Genomic DNA, 14,127 nt, shown 5'->3' with positions numbered 1-14,127 from the left:
ACATAAATATTATAAAGTAAAGTTGTGCATGGAAATGTATATTTATTCTTTCTCTGTTTTTTGTGTGTCTGTGTATAAACAATATGGCTTTTGTTTATCTGTAATAGTGCAGTTTGGCTGGTCTGTAGGACATGAAGAAAAATGCCGTTGAGATTGTGCTTGAGGTCAGTGGTTTAGACCACAGTGACACCCACGTCCCCATTTTACCTTTTTTTGAGTCCATAGCTGTGCGAATGACCAGCTAAAGTAAATTTAAAATCAGTAGCAGGCTAAGCAGAAGTTTTATAGGTTTGCTTATTTGTGCCGCTTTAAGCATTGTTTACAAACATGTCTCATATTATTAAATGACAGATAACTTTAACCTTTTGTTACATCTACAGACCTAAAGAGTTGTTTCATTTATGAAAGTTAGGTGCGACATTGTAATTTAAGGACCAAACCACAAGTTACACATCAGATTAGTAATCAGATCTTCCTCTCTCTCTCTCTCTCTCTCTCTCTCTCTCACACACACACACACACACTCACACTCACACTCACACTCACACACATGAAATCAATGTAGGGTGCTTTAAATATTATTTGAACAGTGGCACTGGGTTTCCTTCATCTAGCCCATCCTTTCTGAGGCTATTAGTTCCCCATTCTGCTATATCCAGTTCATGTGAGTCTTAGGTCTTCCTCTTCCTTTTCTGTCCCATCCAGTCCCCTCCACACCCAAAAAGCAGCTCTGCAAGGTAGGAGGACCTGGTGGAACAGAACAGGAGGCCTGCAGGGGGAGAGACGAAATGGAAGTCCTGTTGCACTGGTGAAACCCTGCTGGTGAAACATTGGTTACAACACTTTAGCTTTTGGGGGAGGGTTGATTTAGGCAACAGAAGCAGCCCGGAGTGTGTGTGAGATATAAAGATCCCTTCTTCAGTGCCATTTGTGATTCATAAAATAAATAAATAAATCAAATGGGAGCTGTGAAGCCCTGGTTCAAATATTGCCTCAGCTATGGACTCATTAGGTGGCCTTAGGAAAGCCACTGTTCTCTCAGGCTCAGTCACCACATCCCCACCTGCATGGTAACAATATTATTGGCCTACCTCACATGGCAGTTTTAAGGATTCTTGAGATAATGCATGTGAAGCATTTCAGCTCAACAAAGCTTTGTTTATTTTTGTCAAGCTTGCTAAAACTGCATCAAAAATATTTGTTAAGAAACACTAATAAAGGGACATAGATAAAAAAATTCTGAGACCCATGAAGTGTGCATAGCTTACATTCCTTATCATTCTTATGGTTCACTATCCAGTACTAATTATTGAAGGAAACTTAACTGTAATTTAGCTCCACTGGTTTCAGTACAACTTATGTACTCTTGCATTTCTTCGGGTTGTACCCATTATGTAGAAAGAAGTTATGTTGAAATAATTGGGACCTATGTCCAAGTTACCATCTACTTCCTGGAAACAACATCCCCGCCCCAATTTATTTTAATGAGGGGAGACATAGTCCCACATAAAAAATGTTGTTGCATATAAGCCTGGCTTTAAAGGCACCAGCTGTTTAATTGCCCTTCATATGGTGCATGAGCAGCCATATGAGTGAGTAACTCAAAACAATAAGCAATGCAACAGTCCTAGCTAGTGTTGTGTAAAACCTGTCCTCCAGTTTCTTGAGATTATTGTTTCCCTGTAAAAGAAGTTTTCATGGGTTGGAGGGTTTTTTTGGCCTCATTTGCAGTGTGCTTTAGAATTTCTTTAGAATGTTGTTGAGTGTGGGGTCAACCTTACCTAACTGTTGCAAGGGCGCTGCTGGTGATGTGCATTAAGCATTTCTCCAGTGCTGCCAGCTCCCTGATCTGAAGAAGCCCAGTCTTTTATGATGTCTATCCTGGCCCTCACTGCTGGACTAAAGTACTCAGACTCTCAGCATGGTTTCTGCCCAGTGCTTTAATGTGTGGATGAGATTGGTACATATGTAATGCACAGGTTACAAGGTGCAGGAGGTGCAGAAGAGGTATAGATGCATGGCTAAGTGCAAGCTAATGTGTTGATCCAACAAGCAGCATTCCACCCAGCCTCTTCCTTTTGAAGAGTGAGGAGGGCACAGTCAGAGTCCTGGGACTGGGCAGGCAAAAAGGTTGTCCAAGGGCAGCTCCCTGAGCTCCTCTCATTCCTCCTCAAGGTCCAGCTATCCTCTCCATGACATTTCCATGAGATACATGACAATGTGTTTACCTGAGCATTGAATCACAGGAAGTCTAGCAGTCTGTCTTTTGAGCCCCTGAGACTGGCACACCTGCTTCTGCTTAAGGGAAGTCCTCCTTTTTAGCTTAAAAAGAAATCTTTCTGCACTGATTTCTTTAAAAGGAAAAAACACTTTAAAAAAAGATGAACAGTTGCCAAGCACACAATCGGCAGCCTCTCAACTTCCCTGTGCTTACAAGAAAGCCTCAATGGGGACATTATGGGGTTTTCAGACTGCAGACCAATGGAGAAATTATACACTTGTAAACACTCCTCAGCCACCCTGCTCCCAAACATGAAAATTTCACCAAAAGGCTCTCTCTCCTCTAATAATTAAGTATTGCTGGAAAATTTTTGAAAAAAAATGCAGGTTAATTTATCAGCATAATGCTAGTTCTGGTTTATCTATGCCTTATGCTGTTTACTCCACTTGTTTGTTTAGATTCATAAAGGTAAAGGTAAAAGGACCCCTGACAGTTAAGTCCAGTCACGAACGACTCTGAGGTTGTGGTGGTCATCTCGCTTTACAGGCCGAGGGAGCCGGCGTTTGTCCACTCCGCAAACAGTTTTTCCAGGTCATGTGGCTAGCATGACTAAGCCGCTTCTGGCGCAATGGAACACTGACACCAGAGCAGCACATGGAAACGCCGTTTACCTTCCTGCCGGAGCGGTACCTATTAATCTACTTGTACTTTTGGGCGTGCTTTCGAACTGCTAGGTTGGCAGGAGCTGGGACCGAGCAACGGGAGCTCACCCCATTGCAGGAATTCGAATCACTGACCTTTTGATCGGCATGCGCAGGGCTCAATGGTTTAGACCACAGCGCCGCCTGTGTCCCTTAGATTCATAGCCTGGTGTAAATCTGAGTCAATCTCATTTATCCTCATAACCAGTGCTTTTTTTCAGGGGGGATGCAGGGGTATGCATACCCCTAAACATTTTGTGAATCCTTGTACTTTTGTTCATTTACTGTATTTATTTTTCCTGATTTGAACTATAAAATGGTGATTTTCTTGAGTCAAAATGAGAGTACCCCTAATTTTTTTTAAGGAAAAAAGCACTGCTCATAACAACCCTGTGAGGTAAGTCACTGATGGAGAACCGAGGCTGTGATATGGGGCTTTCTTCCAGGCATCCCAATGAGTTGTGGGCTTTAGAGCTAAGTCTCTAAAATTATATCCATGGGGCCTTATATTCCTTCTATTAAGGACAGAGTAGATTTCAGAGGCTGCTAGTCCTGTTCAGCTCTGGTTATGTTGGATGCTGAGCTGAATACAGCATTCTTATAATCTTATTTGACCAGGACAAACATCTGCAAAAATACAGCGGTGGAAAGATTCTGTTGTAAAGTAAGAGCTTACAAATGTATGCATGTAAAATGAGTGTGTTGTAATGGTGATACTAAAAAACCCCCAAAGGCTTGCAGTAACCCTTGACCTATTTTTATATGTTGCATTCAGGAAATAAGATCATGCAAGAGTGCACTGAGTATGTCTTGTCTAATTGGGTCAAAAATAATTCAGTGGCTGATTACAAGGTTGATGCCAACATATCATTAAATCATTCTGTCGCATAATAGAGAATTATTTGCCTGGTTTGGTTTAATTCCAAACAGGTTAGTTAGAATTTTAAGGGATAGTCTTGTGTCCTTGGTTCATTGTAACCAGGATTGACTTAGATATGGATGCTTTATAGTAATATCCTCACAATAAATCTTACCTATTTTGATGTGTTGTGTTGTTCTTTTTAGCCATATCTTCTAGATTCTATATGACTGTAGCCATTTCCTCTCTGAAATAGGAAACAGTTAAGCATTTTCTCTATCTTTATCCTACTGCTAATACCAGGAACTATATTTTGTTGTGGCTCCTACAATCCAGAAGCTAGATCTTTGTGTGTTTAATGAGATTTTTGTGTGACACCCCTGCTGAATGACTTTTGTATTATCTAGAAAAACAGCACTCTCTTGCTGAACTGGGTAGGAAAAATACAAACTTTTAATGGATAAAAAAAGGTAAGGGACCCCTGACAGTTAAGTCCAGTTGCAGATGACTCTGGGGTTGCGGCACTCATCTTGCATTACAGGCCGAGGGAGCTGGCGTTTGTCCGCTCTGCAAACAGTTTTTCCAGGTCATGTGGCCAGCATGACTAAGCCGCTTCTGGCGCAACAGAGCACTGACACCAGAACAGCACACGGAAATGCCATTTACCGGTCGGCAGGAGCTGGGACCGAGCAACAGGAGCTCACTCCATTACGGGGATTCGAAGCGCTGACCTTCTGATCAGCAAGCCCAAGAAGCTCAGTGGTTTAGACCACAGCGCCACCTGCGTCCCACTGGGTAGAACATGCTTAATACTACAGGGTGAGTCTTTTAAAAGAGGCCCCATGGAACATGTGTACTCTGTATCCATGGGACCCCTTTTAAAGGACTCACCCTGTACAAATAGCAATGTACACAATTCTCATGCTTTAGCAAGACATATCAAAGCAGGAGAGCCACAATGCAATCTATCAATTTTAAAACTGTTAACTAAATAACTTTTCATAGATAGGCATTATCATAATGTTAATGAGCTGAGAATCATAACTGGAAGGAACACCAATCACCTTCAATGCAGGAAGATCAAAGGTATTGCTAATAGGAATGGGTATTATACTTTTGGTGTATGTGGTTAGTAGGAGAGCTGTGTTGGATGGCAGTACAGATAGTTTTAAAAAGAAAAAAGGACAAAAGGAAGGAAGGAAAGAGCTTCCAGATTTTCTTTTTTTGCTTAAAGACTGTTGCTGCTGAACCACAGGTCAGTTTCTATTATTACTGATATTTAGTATGATAAAGATCTTTTCTGAAGTTTTTTTAAAAAGCTAATTACTACAGTTTCATAACCCATGCATAATGAATAACTATCCTAACAAACACCTGTACCCATCCCCTGTGGCATGCACATGGGACATACAGAAAAGGTTTGCTATGGACCTAAGTGGACTTTTGATGTTTCTTACCCACCCAAACCCCGCTTTTAATACAGTATGTTAAATACCCTTATAGCAATTTCATAATGTGTACCCCAGTGACCAGAGGAAGAATGACAGCTGAGAGGAGCACAGAAAGAAAAGAAATGCCATACTGCACCAGCATAATCAGACGTCATCATCTGCCCCAGCTGCAACAAAACATGTCTCAGCCATATTTGTCTCTATAGCCACAGCAGGCATTGTAATTCTCCAATGGTTTGGCTTCATCCCTGAAGGCACACTCCATCATTGTCTCCTGAGTCAGATGGATGCCAACAACAAATGTGGACTAGTGCTTCTTGTCCCTATTACATATCTGGGTCTGAAAACTGACTGGGACATATGGATCATATAGGGCAGGCATAGGCAAACCTCTGACCCTCCAGATGTTTGGGACTACAATTCCCACCATCCCTGACCACTGGTCCTGTTAGCTAGGGATGATGGGAATTGTAGTCCCAAACATCTGGAGGGTCAGAGTTTGCCTATGCCTGATATAGCGTCATTTTCATGATAACTATGCTATAGTTGACTGTACAGACAGTGGCTGCTGAAAGTTCAGGACTCTTCCTCCTCCTTCTCTTCTGATTCATTATGCTGACTCATTCTTAGTTAAGGTATAGCTTCCCAGCATGTAAATCCATAATGATGACAGTGGGATCACTCTGGCAGTAGTCTTGCTGGGATCAGAGCAGAGGCTAGATTGGTGTTAGCACTTTTGTGGCTTAAGCAATCAGTTCCTCTATTACAGGAGCATCACAGTATAATGTAACTATGGAGCACCTCTAAGTCTATGGATACAATTTTTAAGAGCAGGAAAGGTTTACCCGGGATGGTATGGAAAACTTTGAATGAGGAGATGTGTCTTCCTCATGTCCCCTTGTTTTCAGTTTCTGTCTTTGATGGTATCATACTTTTCTGCCACATCTGCTGCTCCATTGCTAGCTAGATTGTGTCGATAAAAGTTCACTTCACTCTCTTCATATTGGCTACGGCTTTCAGTTCACTCGGTTTTCTCTCTGGTTGAATTGAGGTATGAATTGCCCAGTGCCCAGTTTATTATGTTAACACAAAAGGAAGCATGAACAGCTGTAATGGAAAAAAAGATAATGTTTAAAGTGTTTGCAGATTGCGAAACTTCCACAAACAAACATAAACCTTTGCCCTTCTCTACTTTTTACAACTACAAATCAAAACTTAAGGAAGAACAAAAAGCAACTTTTGAAATAAGTCACTGAAAGGTGTGTGTGGAGGAATACTATGAAGTTCTAGTGAAGACATGATAAATGAAACTAATATTGTCATAATGGTGATGTGCTTATTTATTTGTTTGCAGAATATCTAGAACACCCTTCATCTCAAATGTTGCCTCAGGCTACATAATTTATCTGCCATAATCATATTCCTTATGTACCTCATTCGTATATTTAAAAAAAACAAACAAAATTTGTACTTGAATATTAGCCAGGTCAGATCACTCATTCATCTAGCCTAGAACCTAGTTTATTGTTCAGCCAGAATGGAATCACAATTGTTGTTACAAAAAAACCCCCTCAAACTATTTAAATGTATCAGTAGCCGTAATCTATCAAAAACATAGTTAGGTTTACCTACCGGTAAATGTGTAAATGGTCAGCACAACGTCCTGTACACCAAGAAGATTAATTTCATTTAATTTTATATAGAGATATAGAATTTCTATGTAATAAAAATATTAAAAATGCAATAATAAAAATATATTAAAATACATAAAACATAGCAAAGACCATAGATAAAACATAACCTTTACATAAAATAGCAGGTGCTTAGCCGACAGAAGCCTGCTATTTGGCTACAACTGTTGAAGAAGGAGCTCCTTTATAGGTTACAGTCACATTTATCACATCATAACACAGAATATGATACAAAGTTGCTTTATAAATAACAATATTTAAAAATCAAACACAGTTTCCCATGAATTTTCTCTTTGATGATGACAAGATGATGACAAAATTCCTTGCCCCCAAATTAAATTATAACTAATGTAACTAAAAGCGCTTCACTGTCATTATGCATAGGAATGCATAATTAAAAGTAAAAGTAAGGGGAATTTCTAGGGAATTATACAGCACTATTTTGGTAGGGCAGCAAGGAACACACCTGCTGAAATTCCCTTTTATGTACAACAGTTAAGGATGCAGGTGTCCTGCCCTCTTTTGCATTGCCTGCCCCATGTTTTAAAATGCTGTGTTTCAGCCATAATTCATGACAATAGTATGTATGCTGACAAAGAGCTTTGTGGCGCTATTAAGATTCACAGACTCATTAAGACAAAGAGACCACTTCATAAGGTGTATGGCATATAACCCTCTTGTTTTTGCTTAAACAAACTTTTTATTTTAAAATGAGGATACTACATTTTAACAAGTGATACTGTTATTACATTATTGTATATATTATTTCATTTTTGTTGTGGTTGGCATCTTTCTGCCTTGGGGGACAATGGAGAAGTGAGCCTTTGGGTGTGAAGACAAACTGCTCGAGATAATATCTGCTTGGATTCAGAGTTGTTAGAATGGTATCTTCAATAAAGTTCTGCAGAGACCATGTTTAAGATAAATTGATCAGTTAAAAGCAAACAGTTGGATGAATGTGTAAAAAAGGTTGAGAGCTGTAGCAGATACTAATTTTTGGCTTTTATAAAATCTCTTGAAACCTGAAAGATTTTGGCTGCAATCCTACATGCACTTACCTGGGAGTACGTTAGCTCAGTTAGTGATGTATGGAAGTGAGAGCTGGACCATAAAGAAGGCTGATCGCCGAAGAATTGATGCCTTTGAATTATGGTGCTGGAGGAGACTCTTGAGAGTCCCATGGACTGCAAGAAGATCAAACCTATCCATTCTTAAGGAAATCAGCCCTGAGTGCTCACTGGAAGGACAGATCGTAAAGCTGAGACTCCAATACTTTGTCCACCTCATGAGAAGGGAAGACTTCCTGGAAAAGACCCTGATGTTGGGAAAGATGGAGGACACAAGGAGAAGGGGACGACAGAGGACGAGATGGTTGGATAGTGTTCTCGAAGCTACTAGCATGAGTTTGACCAAGCTGCGGGAGGCAGTGGAAGACAGGAGTGCCTGGCGTGCTCTGGTCCATGGGGTGACAAAGACTAAACGACTAAATGACTAAACAACAACAAAAGAGACTTCTGCTATAGTGACAATGGAAAGATTTTGATTCTACACCAGTTTCACTGTGGGATCCCCATATTGCTAGATGAAGACAGGAGTGCCTGGTGTGCTCTGGTCCATGGGGTCACGAAGAGTCGGACACGACTAAACAACAAAACAAAGTTAGCTCAGTGGGGCTTTTTGTTGTTGTTTAGTCGTTTAGTCATGTCCGGCTCTTCGTGAACAAACATCCATAGCAATAGAACTCATAGCTAGGTGTGATTTATCTAAAACATACCTTGCTGCAAGTTCTATTATGATTTCTGTTTGTTCTCTAACCCACTACATACACGGCCATCAAAGAAAAGAGACTTGTGGAATGACAGCAATGCCAGATTCAGTGAGAAAGTAGCACCTCTGTGAAAAGTGTTGGAATGTTCCAGGGTGTCCTTGGGGATTAGTTGCTGTCTTTCACAACAATGAACCCCCTGTCAACAGTCTTGGTCATGGGCAAACACCAGCCAAGCATACATAAGCTCTTATCAGCTCTAGCTAGACTGCTTGCGTTCAAAAAAAGCAATGTCATAAAAACCTTCAGTGGCTGGCGATTCCAGAGCTCACTGCTAGAGCTGAAAAGAATTCCCAAACAACACAGGCCTCTTATCAGCTTTAATTGCTAGGCAGTGGAGAATTGCTGTTTGTTCAACGTCATCCAGTATTAGCAGCTCTGTTGTGGGTTGTGCTATGGAGATGGTGAAATGCTTGGCCACTGCCATTTCCAGTGGAAATGAGAAAAACACCATGTCAATGTAATTTAAGCTGTAAGCGCAGAAATATAAAAGAAATGCAAACTGTAAAGTCCTCCGGGCTGGGTTCATTTTTAAAAGGTAAACAATTAAGAACATGTACATTGAATTATATGAGCCAATGAGAAATGTTTCACAATTGCAACCAGAGTTTTGCTGTACATTTTTTTTTGGGGGGGGGTTGTGAGTCAGTGGTCCCGCTCCCCACTGATTAAGGTTTTGATTAAGGTTTACCTAAACGTGTGGTATAACAATCCTTGTAGCATAAACATTTCACTTACCACAATAGGAAACTATTAAACTTTTACAGATGTGTAGCATATGGGAAGGAAGCTTCTGTAATTTTCTATAAATAACTCTCATGTGGTCAAAATGCTGGAAGCTTCTATGTTGAGAGCTTCAGGGAGCATCCAGGTTTGAAAACTAGGACAGCAGAGATACCATTCACACCTAAGTTTTGGATTCAATTTGGCTACATCCCCACAACATGTGAATTGCAAGTTTTGTTTGCCTGTGTGGTGTAGTGGTTAAGAGCGGTAGACTTGTAATCTGGGGAACCGGGTTCATGTCCCCGCTCCTCCACATGCAGGTGACCTTGGGCCAGTCACACTTCTTTGAAGTCTCTCAGCCCCACTCACCTCACAGAGTGTTTGTTGTGGGGGAGGAAGGGAAAGGAGAATGTTAGCCACTTTGAGACTCCTTCGGGTAGTGATAAAGTGCGATATCAAATCTAAACTCTTCTTCTACTCTTCTTCTAGTACATCTTGTATTTTACCTAATCACGGTGATAACATTAAATAATGGTGCTTGTCTATAGTATGAACTATCATAATCTACATCAGAGATAGCCAATGTTTGTCCTCCAGATGTGGACTGCGACTCTCACCAGGTTCAGTCAGTGTGGAAAATGGCCATGGATCATGGGAGCTGCAGTCCAGCAACATCTGGAGGAGGGCATCACATTGGCTATTCCTGATTGACACTGATAACATTAAACAAATTTGCCCATGATTTACAACTGAGTTAGCAGTTGAAGGGGAGCAACAGCAAAAGAAGGCCTTTGCCTTTACACGCAGCTTGTTGATTCCCAAAGGCATGTGATTGACCACAGGTTGAAGGAAGGTACTGAACCTTCTGGTCTGATCCAGAAGGAATCTTTCCTCTTCTTCCTCCTCATCCCTGCAGGTACCAGAGACACACTGCAGTGTTTCCATGGATATCCAACACCAAAATAAAAGGGACGGTTCCACCCATTGCTAATTACATTTATCCATAGGAGTGTGTGCCTGAGGAAGGTCAGAGCTACCTACATTAATACCAAATGATCTGCCTAAACTAGCCCTTTATTTTTGGAATATTTTAATAGTAAAAGAAAACATACCATTACCCTGAATTGGGCTAGTTTTGTGTGAAAGCTGCCCCACCCCTTGCTTCAGCTGAATTAATTACTGCACAAATTGTGCCGGACTTGAACTGGGGCCCCTGCTGAGATATAATTATCTGGTTGTTTCCTGGTATAAAGAATGTGCTGGGTCTGCCTTGTTCCATATGCTTTGTGTCCCTTCCAAATTCCTGAGTGTTCAGAAGATGAGAGTGATTCCTTCTCTCATAAGACAGGGGATGAGATGCCATTTAAGGACATTTACTGAATAGCCTGGGTATTTGTTCAACAATTTACATAGAAATTGCTTTTTTCCAGGGTATTTGTGTTTCACAGCATCGAGGATTCCTTAGAAAACAGTATATAATAGTGCAGCCTTTAAGCACAGACACTAGAAACTGCCCTTGCCAAGAAAATACCATTCCCTGTTGCTTTTCCATCCATGGTGATTGATAAAAGGTTTCAGTTATAATTGACTGGATCAAATTTATGTCACGATGGCTGCTAATATTTCTAGGTCTTTTCACCCTCAAACCGTATTTGATTCTTTTTATTGTTATTGCTTCCTATTTTTATTTCCTTGGAAAGCTCAGAGCATCATGCATATAGGTCTAGAGTGGTCTTACATCCAGGACTGATCAGGTCTACACTTGCTTAGCTTCAGTATTGTTTACAGGTGCTCATTTTACTGGCCCTGTCACTAGAGGAGAGCTCATTTCAGGTGCAAGAAGCTCAAATAGCAAAATAGCATGCAGGTACTGCCCTGCTGGTGAATGCTGGATAGAGGGGTGGGTGGGCGGAGGCAGGGAATCTGGAGAGGGGGGCTCTCAACTCATCTTTATGGTGATCCTGCAATCAGAACCTCACTTAAATTTAAAGCAGGTGATAAGGTCTGAGCTAGATGGTGTTGACCAATACCAGAGATAAGGATATTTGCATGCCCTCGGTTCTCCATGCAGATTTCAAGCCTACTGCTGTTTTTTGCCCTGCTGCAAATTTTAATATTGTAGAGTTGGAAAGGGCCATGCAGGTCATCTAGTCCAAACCCTTGCAGTGCAAGAATCTTTCACCCAACACGGGACTCAAGCCTCAGACCCTGGGATTAAGAGTCCCATGCTGTACTGACTGAGCTATGCAGACTAAGCTTCTTTAATACAATTGTGAACTTTACATAAAATACACGTATTGTGAGTGAATGGCTCTCCATAGCATTTTGGTGGGAGTATCAAATGCTTTTAGCATGGATCTCAGGCCAGGTGCATATCCACGACTGTTCAAAAGCGAAAGAAAGGAGAGTAGTTAAGTCATATGGAATGCTACCTTTTGTTGTGACTTGTAACTTCTGTTCTGTTTGCTAAATGTTCTCTCTTAAAACTTTCATAGTACAAAGATAAACCTGTTATTAGATGTGTGATAGTTTGCTTGCTTGCTAAATGTCATGTTTTGTCTAGCTCCATGTAACTTTGGCGTTCTTTACAGAATTCTAAAAAGGGGAAATATCCATAGAGGGCAACAGTTTAGTATTTGTCAGTGGTGCGTGCTATCTATCAAGTGTCCAGTGAGCCTATTAAAAGATACTAGAGAAGTCTATTTTCTTCTTCACAATCCATTTCTCTCTCTTAATTGCTGAAGACTGTTTCTTACCTTTACCCAAACACTCTCTGTCACTGGTTTTTCGTGTTTCCTTTTTGGTTCTCTGTGTCTTTTAGCAGATTGGTTTTTTTTTTTTGTTGTTCACCAGATGCTTTACATACTACACACACACTTTAAATCTACCAAGATTATGTTGAATTTAAAAATAGTTCTTCTATAGTTAGAGTTATAGATAAAGGTGATTAACTTTGTCTAATGGCTAGTTGTAGGTCTTTTATTGCTTTGTTTTTAACTTGGAGCATTGCTTTATGCCAGAGAAATTTCTAAACTGAGGGGTGCCAGAGCTTGCGATTCGTAAGCCCATACTACCTATCCCAAATTGTGGGGGCTTATGGCCATGACTGAGCATTGAGAGAAAAGCCAAGTGCGCACTTTCAGAGGCACTGCATTCCATGGCAAGGGCAGAGCCTGGCACTGAACTAAATCCTAGGATAAGTTATGGTGAGCTCTGCTTTAAGTCAACCCAACCTTTGCCAGTTCAAAAATAAATAAATCAAAAGCTGATTTTCATAACTGAAAGCCCAACTTGTGTTGGTCAAGAGAAAAAAAGTAGTCTGCTTTGCTGAGGGAACGAGCTATGTAGATTTAAGATCTACAAGCAGTGCAGTTGTATAAACTACAGGTCATGCCAATTAGATAACGAATACAACAGTGCTGTGCTGAAAAAAAATGCTATAATCACGATATAATCATTTGGAAGCTGCATGAAACTGCCTCCGCATGATAGCTGATATACATAGTGAGCCACTTGAGGTCAGCCCCCATTGTGCATTTGTTTGTCTGGCTGCCACCACCAAACATTTCCAGTGAGAAGCTTGCATGGTTATGAAGGGAAGGGCAGCTGATAGGAGCATGAAGTTCGCTTATACAGTGGATGCTTGGCTTGCAAACAGGATCCGTGCAGGAGGCACGCTCGCAACCCGCAGCATTCGCAATCCACAGCGCCATGTCTGCACACACGGGGGTTGTGATTCGGCGCTTCTGCGCATGCGGAAAGCATGATTTAGTGGGTCTGCACATGTGCGAGTGCCGAAACCCGGAAGTAACCCATTCTCATACTTCCGGGTTCGGTGCGGTGTACAACCCGAAAATGCACAACCTGAAGTGTCTGTAACCCGAGGTATGACTGTACTGATCCAGAGTTCAATATCATCAACAGTGCACTGACTGACAGAGCTCTCTGGGTTTTCTTTTGTTTTTGCAAAGCTCACATAAACACTTTTCTGTTGTTATGTGGTTCAGACATCTTAGCACTGTCTCATCATTGGGTGTGTTTTTTTGGGGGGTGGATATTATGCATATTCTGTCTATAGAATAAATTTAAAGCCCAACCTCATTAGCCAGGGTAAAATCTTCCTCTCCACCCCTCTCTCACACATGGAGTCATGTCTTGCTGCTTTTATTTAAAAGGCATGCTTAATGTTTGAACATCGGTGGAAAATGCTGTGTGCTCAGTCAGATTGTGTGATATAAAATATTTACCCTAATGAATTGTTTCTAAACATTGGGGTTTCACCCCCTACTAGTCCATTTACAACGATGCTGTTAGGAAGATTCCCCCACCCAATATGAAAAACTGCCGTGAAGCTCAGCTGTTGTTTGTATGCAGTGACCTGAACCCATTGTGTTTTGTTTCCTTCCTTATTTGGTAATACTTGGAAGTTAGCAGTCATTTGCACCTCAGAAGGAGGCTGTCAATATTAAATAGGAAAACAATGCTGTATATTATTTCTCTCTACTGTTGTGGTTAGAGTTATATACAACAATGAAAATAATTACAACATTTCAAATTTCTCAAATGTTTCAGTGCAACTTGATACCCATGTATACAGTATTTGAAATTTTCCTTGGTTTAATTTTACTTAATGAAGCATCATGATAACTATGA

At 40.9% G+C, this 14,127-nt stretch overlaps 2 protein-coding genes and 1 long non-coding RNA gene across 8 annotated transcripts in view; 2 read left to right on the top strand and 1 right to left on the bottom strand.

Annotated features, from left to right (window-relative positions):
- Positions 1–14,127, top strand: part of KCNQ1 (potassium voltage-gated channel subfamily Q member 1) — a 300,879-nt gene that overhangs the window by 11,385 nt on the left and 275,367 nt on the right. The gene's annotated exons all lie outside the window — the stretch shown is intronic.
- TH (tyrosine hydroxylase) overlaps positions 1–14,127 on the bottom strand; it is a 532,003-nt gene that overhangs the window by 331,859 nt on the left and 186,017 nt on the right. The window lies entirely within an intron of this gene.
- On the top strand, positions 9,638–10,257 carry LOC310837423. The gene is made up of 3 exons (XR_014560535.1): positions 9,638–9,720; positions 9,964–10,062; positions 10,095–10,257. It is a non-coding gene; the product is annotated as an uncharacterized lncRNA (long non-coding RNA).

Source organism: Podarcis gaigeae, assembly GCF_964106915.1.
Source record: "Podarcis gaigeae genome assembly, chromosome: 1".
Lineage (NCBI taxonomy): Eukaryota > Metazoa > Chordata > Lepidosauria > Squamata > Lacertidae > Podarcis > Podarcis gaigeae.
This window is presented reverse-complemented; position numbering and strand designations above follow the sequence as displayed.